The 8,059-nt window shown below is 45.2% G+C and overlaps 1 pseudogene; it reads left to right on the top strand.

The window, feature by feature from the left end:
• Window positions 1–4,019: 4,019 nt before the first annotated feature.
• On the top strand, window positions 4,020–7,370 carry LOC102198176 (uncharacterized; annotated as a pseudogene).
• Window positions 7,371–8,059: the final 689 nt, after the last annotated feature.

Below are 8,059 nucleotides of genomic sequence, written 5' to 3'. Positions count from 1 at the left end.
CCCCCCAAAAAAAAACAACAACAAACAAAAACAAAACAAAACCCATCGGCCCATAAAAATGAAAAATCACCATATGCTCAATGGATAGTCCAGCTATGGTCGCGCCATCAGTTAACCCTTCCTTCCTAACCCGACCCCTGACCTAGAGTAAGCAATGCATGCAGTGTGTAGCTGCTGCACCACAGTCCCATTCCACAATGAAACTCACAGTTTTATGACAACAAGGAAGAAAAACTCACATGTTTAAGACAGAGCTATTAAAACAAACTAACACTAACATTTTTACTAAAGTGTGACTCAGCCAGTACATAGGTATTTTAGGTATTCTTGCCTGAACTGGCCTAATGCAATTGGTGCAACCTCAATGCTTTTGCAATTTGCAACCAATTTTCCACATTTCTAAAACTGTACTGCATAACTATATAAATCATTACTAAGATTTTAGAGTCATGGACCCATTGTTTAAACTAGACCTTGGGTAGCTTACTTTTACTATGCCAACCATTCTTTATAATTGCTCTTTGACATGTGAACATCGTATGCAACACCATGACAGCTTGAAAAAGGAGGAACTCAGTTTCAAAACTATTTTACAAGAACAGAATTGTTTTCAGCATGTTTTGGGGCTCAAGGATAGAGACAATGTGATGTGGCGAGAAATACTGTTATCGTTTTGTTTCCTTGAAAAAAAAAAAAGACTACAAACTCTGAAGGGTACCTTTAGGGTGATTTGAGAGTGAGCTGTGTGTGTCACACAGCCATCTCTGTATCTGGTGGAGAATATTCACTACTGAAAAATTTAACAAATATATCAGGCTGTCCTTTGATTACGTGTGCCATTAACTGCCTGATTATACATGAACCCCATGAAGAAACATGATTGTTTGCATAAATAATATTTATACAAACCTTCCACTGAGAGATGATTTTTTTTGTTATGCTTCACCAGCACCCCTGAATGACTTCTTGTGGATGCTGTGCACAAAGCACTATTCTTTCTCCCTGCTTGATTACATGTTAATATATTCCAGAAGTTAAAAGTTCTGAGTGCAAAATGATAGATTTTCTTTTATCCTGCAACCCCACCACAGTGACTGAGGCAGCACTTTGCTACACCCCCAGAGTAAACGTATTCCTTTGGTCACACTTCGAGTCTCGGAAGCAAAGCAGAGGTTTAAAAGTAGAGCGCAAAAAGGATTCCCAAACATCTCTGACAAACAAACCTATCCCCTCCAGACGTAAACCTCCACCATGCTGTGAACCTTGTTAGAATAAAGACATTGCCAATCCAGCTGCGAACCTGTGATAGATGCTTAGGTAATTCCTAATTTCAGCTCACATTGTGTGACCAACAACTATGGAAAGAAAACAAGCATTCCACGAAACACTGAGGTTCATATTTTACTTTGTTGGTTTTTACCATCATTCATCGTCTAGAGTTCATGACCTGTGAATGTTTGGCATTAGTGTTTCTGGGTGGTTAGTTCTTAAGGCTATGACAGGATTCAGAAAATAGGGTTAGGGACTGACTGACAGTCAGTCGGGAAAAGAATGAACTAAACTGCAATATAGTCTTCAATAACAGAAATGGTTTAAGAAGTAAACAATTGTTAGATATTTAGGTATGATAATTTAAGCCCCCTGATACAATACGCAACTGAGGCTAACAACTCTGTGATTCAATTACAGCTACTATTAGCATACCAACATGCTTACAATTGCTTTGCTAACATAAGAAAGCCTGTGTTGGTGAAAACACACAACCTGTCTTTCTTTTTTGACCACCAATGGCCAAAAACGAAAAAAAAAAAAAATCCCCCAAAAATGTGGCAAAAAAATCGGAAGACCACCAAGAACCCCTCACAGAACAGACAAGACAAATGACATGAAAAATGGCAGGAATATCATGACAGAGAGTCAAGGGAGAAGGTGTGAGAGTCGCTAGGAGAGGAAGCAGCAACTGTAAGCTGATTATCCACCACACGCTCAGAAGGATATCAGCAGAACCAACCATCTGATGTGGACTCCCATTTGGATCAGCTGATCTGCTGGTAGCTGGCTGAGCTCAACACAGTATGCTGCCTGAAGTAACAATATGTTCAGCTGTTAAAAGCCAGATGTTTTTTCTTCTTATCTGAAACTGTATTTCAGCTGTGCAACCTTTTGAGACCTGAATGCAGATAGGAAAAATACTGTAAGCACCTGAAATCAAACTGCAAATCCATACTGTTGTAATGTGTAAAAAAAGTAGTTTATATATCGTTCCAAATACATCACTTTAGAGGTATCTTTAGAAAAACTGGATTCATTTGCAATAAGAGATGGTGCAAGCAGGTTTTAACATAGCGGCAATCTAATCAGCATAAACACAGAGCTACCTCCCATATATATTAATTCAGTAACACAAAAAAGAAAACAATAGCAGACCGCAGAAAAACAGAGCCTAAAGTGTGTCATCACTGAGAAAAGGCCACGAGGTTACTGGTGTACTTACAGATACCAAGTTAAAGGTCAAACTGTTAATCCGAAGTAAAAAGTCATACTACATGTTAACTGTCTATGACCACAGACTCATACAGGAACGCAAATGAGTTTTATTTGTACAGAAGCCTGCCACATATCCTTGGTTGCAGCATTCAAACATGTTCTGAAATATGCTAACATAGGTTTCAAAAATGTTCACTGATGAAGACTCCCAACCAAGGCGGATGGCTGAATGAAGGTTAGGTTTTGCAGTATAAGTAGAGAGCAAGGGAAAAGGGAAGAGAAAAGACTTAGCTGTGACCTGTTTTTGATGGACACTTTTTGCCTCAAGCTAAATGAGAATACTTTATTTCTGGTGAAGGATTAAAGGAAACCTGAAGGAGAAGTGAGTCTGGTCTCATGCAGTTTGTGCAACTGACACATGAATGTGAAGCAAACTGCTAATGAAAAAAGTTATATATTCTTCATGAATTACACAAGCTGTATTTTAAAATCACAGTGATGCAACTCTACCCTTAATTGTGTCTCCAGTCACGTTGGACTATAATGAGCTGATTCTCTTTAAGGAATCTTTGTTAATCACCACCAACACGGCATGACGGTGGGATTAATTTTGTCTGTTAATTTAAGTGTTGGTTTCGTCAGCCAGAGCTGTTTTGTTTTTTTTTAAATGAAAATGAGACAAAAAAGTAGCTGCTGAAATGCATGTCGCTTTGAGACATTAAGCATCATACTTAAAGTTGTGATAAAAAAAGACTTCTACAGAGAGCAAGATAGGGCAAGAACATTTTGGTACATGGCTACGTGGTGGCAGATTTCTTTTCTGATGTATTAATCACATATTTTAATCATGTCACTTTAGTATAGAAAGCTCACTCCTGACACAAATTGTATGCATGCATGTAGAATGTTAATGTTATATTTTTTAAGGATGGGGCTGATGGTATAGCCCCCCTCGTGAGAGCGGCCAACATGTAAGAGTTTGTGGAATGTCTTTGTCTGTCTCTGTACATGACGTGCAAGGTTGGCGGCTACAATTCAGAGATTATCCTAGTATTCTGGCTGGGATGCTTCTTTCCACATTGCAATGTGTTTATTAAACAATTTCAAAATGCTCACTGGTACAGTGTGTTGCAGGTTATTGGTAAAATTTCCATAACAATGGCATGCAAGAAAATTAAACATAACTGGTGTTTAAAACAATGAATCATGGAAATATATCTGGCTAACTGGTGGAGATATCGTCTGAATTTCAGGAGCGGGACCACTCCTCCTTCACGCCCCTTCTTACCTCAGACTATAAATGCCCCCTTCTCCAATGCCTGCTGTTCTCATTTCCATGACAGTGGACAGCTTGGAAAGTCGGCATAGGGGCAGCGAGGGGTGGCATCCCAAGTTGCATCTTCTGAGAGGAAGATCCCACTAAAGCTACAGGTCAACCTACTGGAAATATACCCCCAGGGATTCCCGAGAGGGGAGGTGGAAGAGAATCGCACCGGATGGATCAAAGAAATAAGACATTTGGCAATGGTAATATGACAGTGACAGCGGAATGCATATGCGGCAAGATATGCAAGAACCGACATGGCGTGTGGATCCACCAGGCCAAAATGAAGTATGAGCAGAAGGTGTTGGCATCACAGCACGCAGGAAGCACACCTGGTGAGACGAAGGAGGAACCAGGCCCAGAATCACCCCACAGTGCCCGGAGCCTCCAGGTGATGCAGGCCCCTGAGGCTCACAAGTCATCAGAACATCGTCGGGGAAAGTGGCCTCAAGCTAGCAAGGAGAAGGAGTGGCTCCAGTTCGACGAAGATGTTGATACCATCCTGCAAGCAACTGCCAAAGGACAAGTTGAACAATGCCTAAAGACAATGACAACAATGATAGGTTTGGACAAGAGGAGAAGCGGACAGCGAAGCCTCTACACCATGAACAACAGAGCCAACAAGATATATCAGCTAAGGCGGCGAGTGAGAAGGAGAGAGGACCCCTTGCATAATTACGTAGCATAATCCACAAGAGGTTAATGACCTTAAGGCGAGCTGAGTGGCACAGGAGGAGAAAGAAGGAGAGGGCCAGGAGGCGAGCCGCATTCCTAGCGAATCCTTTTGGGTTTACAAAACAGCTGCTAGGAGAGAAGTGCAGTGGGTATCTTGTCTGCTCTAAAGCAGAGGTCGACCACTACCTTAAGGAGACCTACAGTAACGAAAGTAGAGAGCAAGATCTTGGTCCCTGTCACGCCCTGATCGATCCATCTGCACCAGAGCAGGAATTCGATGGGGAGGAGCCCAGCTGGAAGGAGATCCAGGAGGCGGTAAAGAGAGCAAGCTCTGCTCCAGGGCCCAGTGAAGTACCTTGCAAAGTTTATAAGAACTGTCCGAGGCTACGGACTAGACTCTGGAGAATCATGAGGGTGATTTGGAGGAGGGGTAAGGTAGCAAACCAGTGAAGACAAGCGGAGGGGGTGTGGATCCCAAAGGAGGAGAAGTCCAAGAACATCGAGCAGTTCCGAACCATCTCGTTGCTGTGTTGAATGGAAGATTTTCTTTAGCATCGTCGCTAAGTGACTGACAGAACATCTTCTGAAGAACTCTTACATCGATAACTCAGTCCAGAAAGGAGGGATCCCGAAGGTTCCAGGGTGCCTGGAGCATACGGATGTGGTCACACAGCTCATTAGGGAAGCCAGGGAGAACAGAGGGGACCTGGCAGTACTATGTACCATTTTCAACGTATGCTGCTCGGTTGTTTGTTAATTGCCCCTTGGGGATAAATAAAGTATTCTGATTCTGTTGGCTTGACCTTGCAAATGCCTACGGATCTGTACCCCACAAGCTGGTAGAACAGGCACTGAACCGGTATTACATCCCAGAAAAGTTCAGGAATCTTATCCTGGATTACTACGCCGACTTCCACCTGAGAGTCTCTTCCAGAACAATAACTTCCGACTGGCTTGAGAAGGGGATTATCACTGGATGCACGATCTCGCCCATCCTTTTCGCTCTTGCTATGAACATGTTGGTCAAATCTGCAGAAGTCCAGTGTAGAGGGCCACTCACCAAGTCTGGAGTCAGGCAGCCACCCATCAGAGCTTTCATGGACGACCTGACGGTGACAACTACGTCTGTTCCAGGGTGCAGGTGGATACTGAAGGGTCTTGATGAAATGATTTCTTGGGCACGCATGAGGTTCAAGCCCACCAAGTCGAGGTCGCTTGTGCTGAAGAAAGGAAAGGTCACTGATAAATATTTGTTTTCACTAGGCACCATCAAGATACCATCACTTAAAGAGGCGTCCGTGAAGAGCATAGGTAAGGTATTTAACCGCAGCCTGAAAGATGCAGCCTCCAACGAAGACCTGGAGACCTGGCTCTCATCAGTGGATAAATTTGGCCTTCCTTGCAAGTTTAAGGCCTGGATTTATCCGCATGGAATTCTGCCCCGGATTTTGTGGCCCCTCTTAGTCTATGAAGTTCCCATCTCAACAGCGGAAGGATTCGAGATGAGGATCAGCAGGTTTCTGCGCAGGTGGCTGGGACTGCCACGAAGCCTGAGTAGCATTGCTCTGTATGGTCATAACAACAAGCTGAAGCTCCCCTTTAGCAGCCTAAGCGAGGAGTTCATGGTGAGCTGGTCCAGGGAGCTGCTCCAATATCGGGAGTCCAGTGACCCCCAGGTTGCCCTGGCTGCTGAGGCTGTAGACATTGCAGTATCAAGGCTGCAGCAAAGGGTGATAGTGGGTACAGTGGCCCAGGGAAGAGCGGGTTTAGGTAGCAGTAGAACACCTAACTATGACAAGGCACAGGGGAAAGAGAGGTGGTCGCTGAGGAGGTGCGAGCAGGAGTTGAGGAGAAGCAAACCAGTCAAATGGTGCAATTGAGGCAGCAGGGGGCTTGGACAAGATGGGAGCAAGCTATAGAGCGCAAGGTCACATAGAATAACTGTGGAAAGCAGAACCCCAGTGGATAAAATTCCTGATTCAGGCAGTATATGATGTGCTACCAAGTCCATTGAATGGAGTCACTTGGGGGAAAGTGGAGACACCAGGCTGTCTTCTCTGGCAGAAGTGAGGAACCCTGGAGCACATTTTAACCCTCTGCGTCAAAATCACATGACCAATTTAAGACGACGACTCAGAGTCTCCATTTAAACTTGGGTCGAAAGTGCGGACTTCAAACTATATACCAGTTTTTGAATTGTGTCGATGGGCCATGTAAAAGCAAAGTTATGATAAGAAATACACGCAATGTTTTTTTCCGAATAAAACAGTGGTGTTTACAGCGGGAAGAATGGTAAAAACGGCATTTTCTACGGACAGCGCTAGCAAACACTCTCCACTTGCGAGTGGTGAAAGAGCTCACTCCACTTGAGTTTGCTTTTGCTTTCTCGTTGTACACAGACGTTCTCTGCACCGCCTTTCCCTCCCGAAGACAAGAGTTCGACTCCTACCCGTCCATTGTACTCGATCTCGCATTGTGATTCGGCAGCACCGGCTTCTATCAGTACCAAATCCAGTTTGCTTCTCAGGCAGCTGCTCGCCTTTGGCAGTTTAACCAAGACACTTTCTGGGGCAGTCTCGATCAGGAACTCTACCGTCGCATCTCTGCCGCTCGTTCTTCTCTCTCCTGCAAGTCGTGCTGTGCCCCATCACATCCTGCTTCCGCCTGCATCGTCCCAGCCCAAAACAAGAGTCAGCCCTCACGCCGTCCTTCCATTCTTACCCGTTCGACCCCGGCTCCAGTACCAGGAATTCCCAAACCTACGACTTCCACTTCCTTCATGCCTTTGCAACAAGGTTTAGACAAGTGGGGCAGGCCCGTCATGCACCTAGGAGGCCGCTCCATCTGCAATAACTTTAACGACTCCGGCTGTTCTTTGTCTTAATGCTGCTATCTCCACTCTTGCTGCTTTTGCAGCAGCAGCCATTCCCGCCCTGCATTCCCCCACAACCCCACTGAACCATGCCATTTTTCTCATTATACTTGCCAGCAGAGGTGTGTGACTCTCTTAAGCTGACATCACGAGTGCCTTAATGTCTCGTCAATCCACCCCAATTTCTGGTGCCCATTCAGAGTCATCTTGAGGCCTTTTAGTTCACAGTCAGGCCGACCTTCAGTTGCAAAAGCAGCCCCAAGCTCTTCGACTCACTCCCCGACACTCCATGTTAGATCCTCCAACAACCATAAACTGCCTTTTTGGTCCATCTCTAGATGATTTCCTGGTCGCCTCCCCTCCCTCGTCTCTGCCAGCCCACGGGCTATCCACTCCGACATCCGTCTGCTCCAGAACGGCTCTCCACCGTCGGAAGAGCAAACAGCGGGACCTTTAACGTCCCTTGAGTCCTCGGCACCAAACGTTTCCAGGCCTCTCTGCCCATTGAATAGCTCTATCGCATCACTTGTCCCACGTGCTCCAAACATCAGCTGCTCTCCCCTTCGGGTCATTCGTACCGTGCTACACACATAATCCCATAATTCCTCCCTGCTCCTTTTATCTCCCACCTGCTTCACTCGCAGTGTCACTCCTCGACTCTATCACGCTCAATAGCGCGCCGGAGCCAAACCCCGTCTCTG

The sequence above is a fragment of the Pundamilia nyererei genome, unplaced genomic scaffold (assembly GCF_000239375.1).
Source record: "Pundamilia nyererei isolate P.nyererei 1_Seehausen unplaced genomic scaffold, PunNye1.0 scaffold00127, whole genome shotgun sequence".
Lineage (NCBI taxonomy): Eukaryota > Metazoa > Chordata > Actinopteri > Cichliformes > Cichlidae > Pundamilia > Pundamilia nyererei.
The sequence above is the reverse complement of the archived record's forward strand: the minus strand, read 5'-3'. Positions and strand labels throughout refer to the sequence as shown.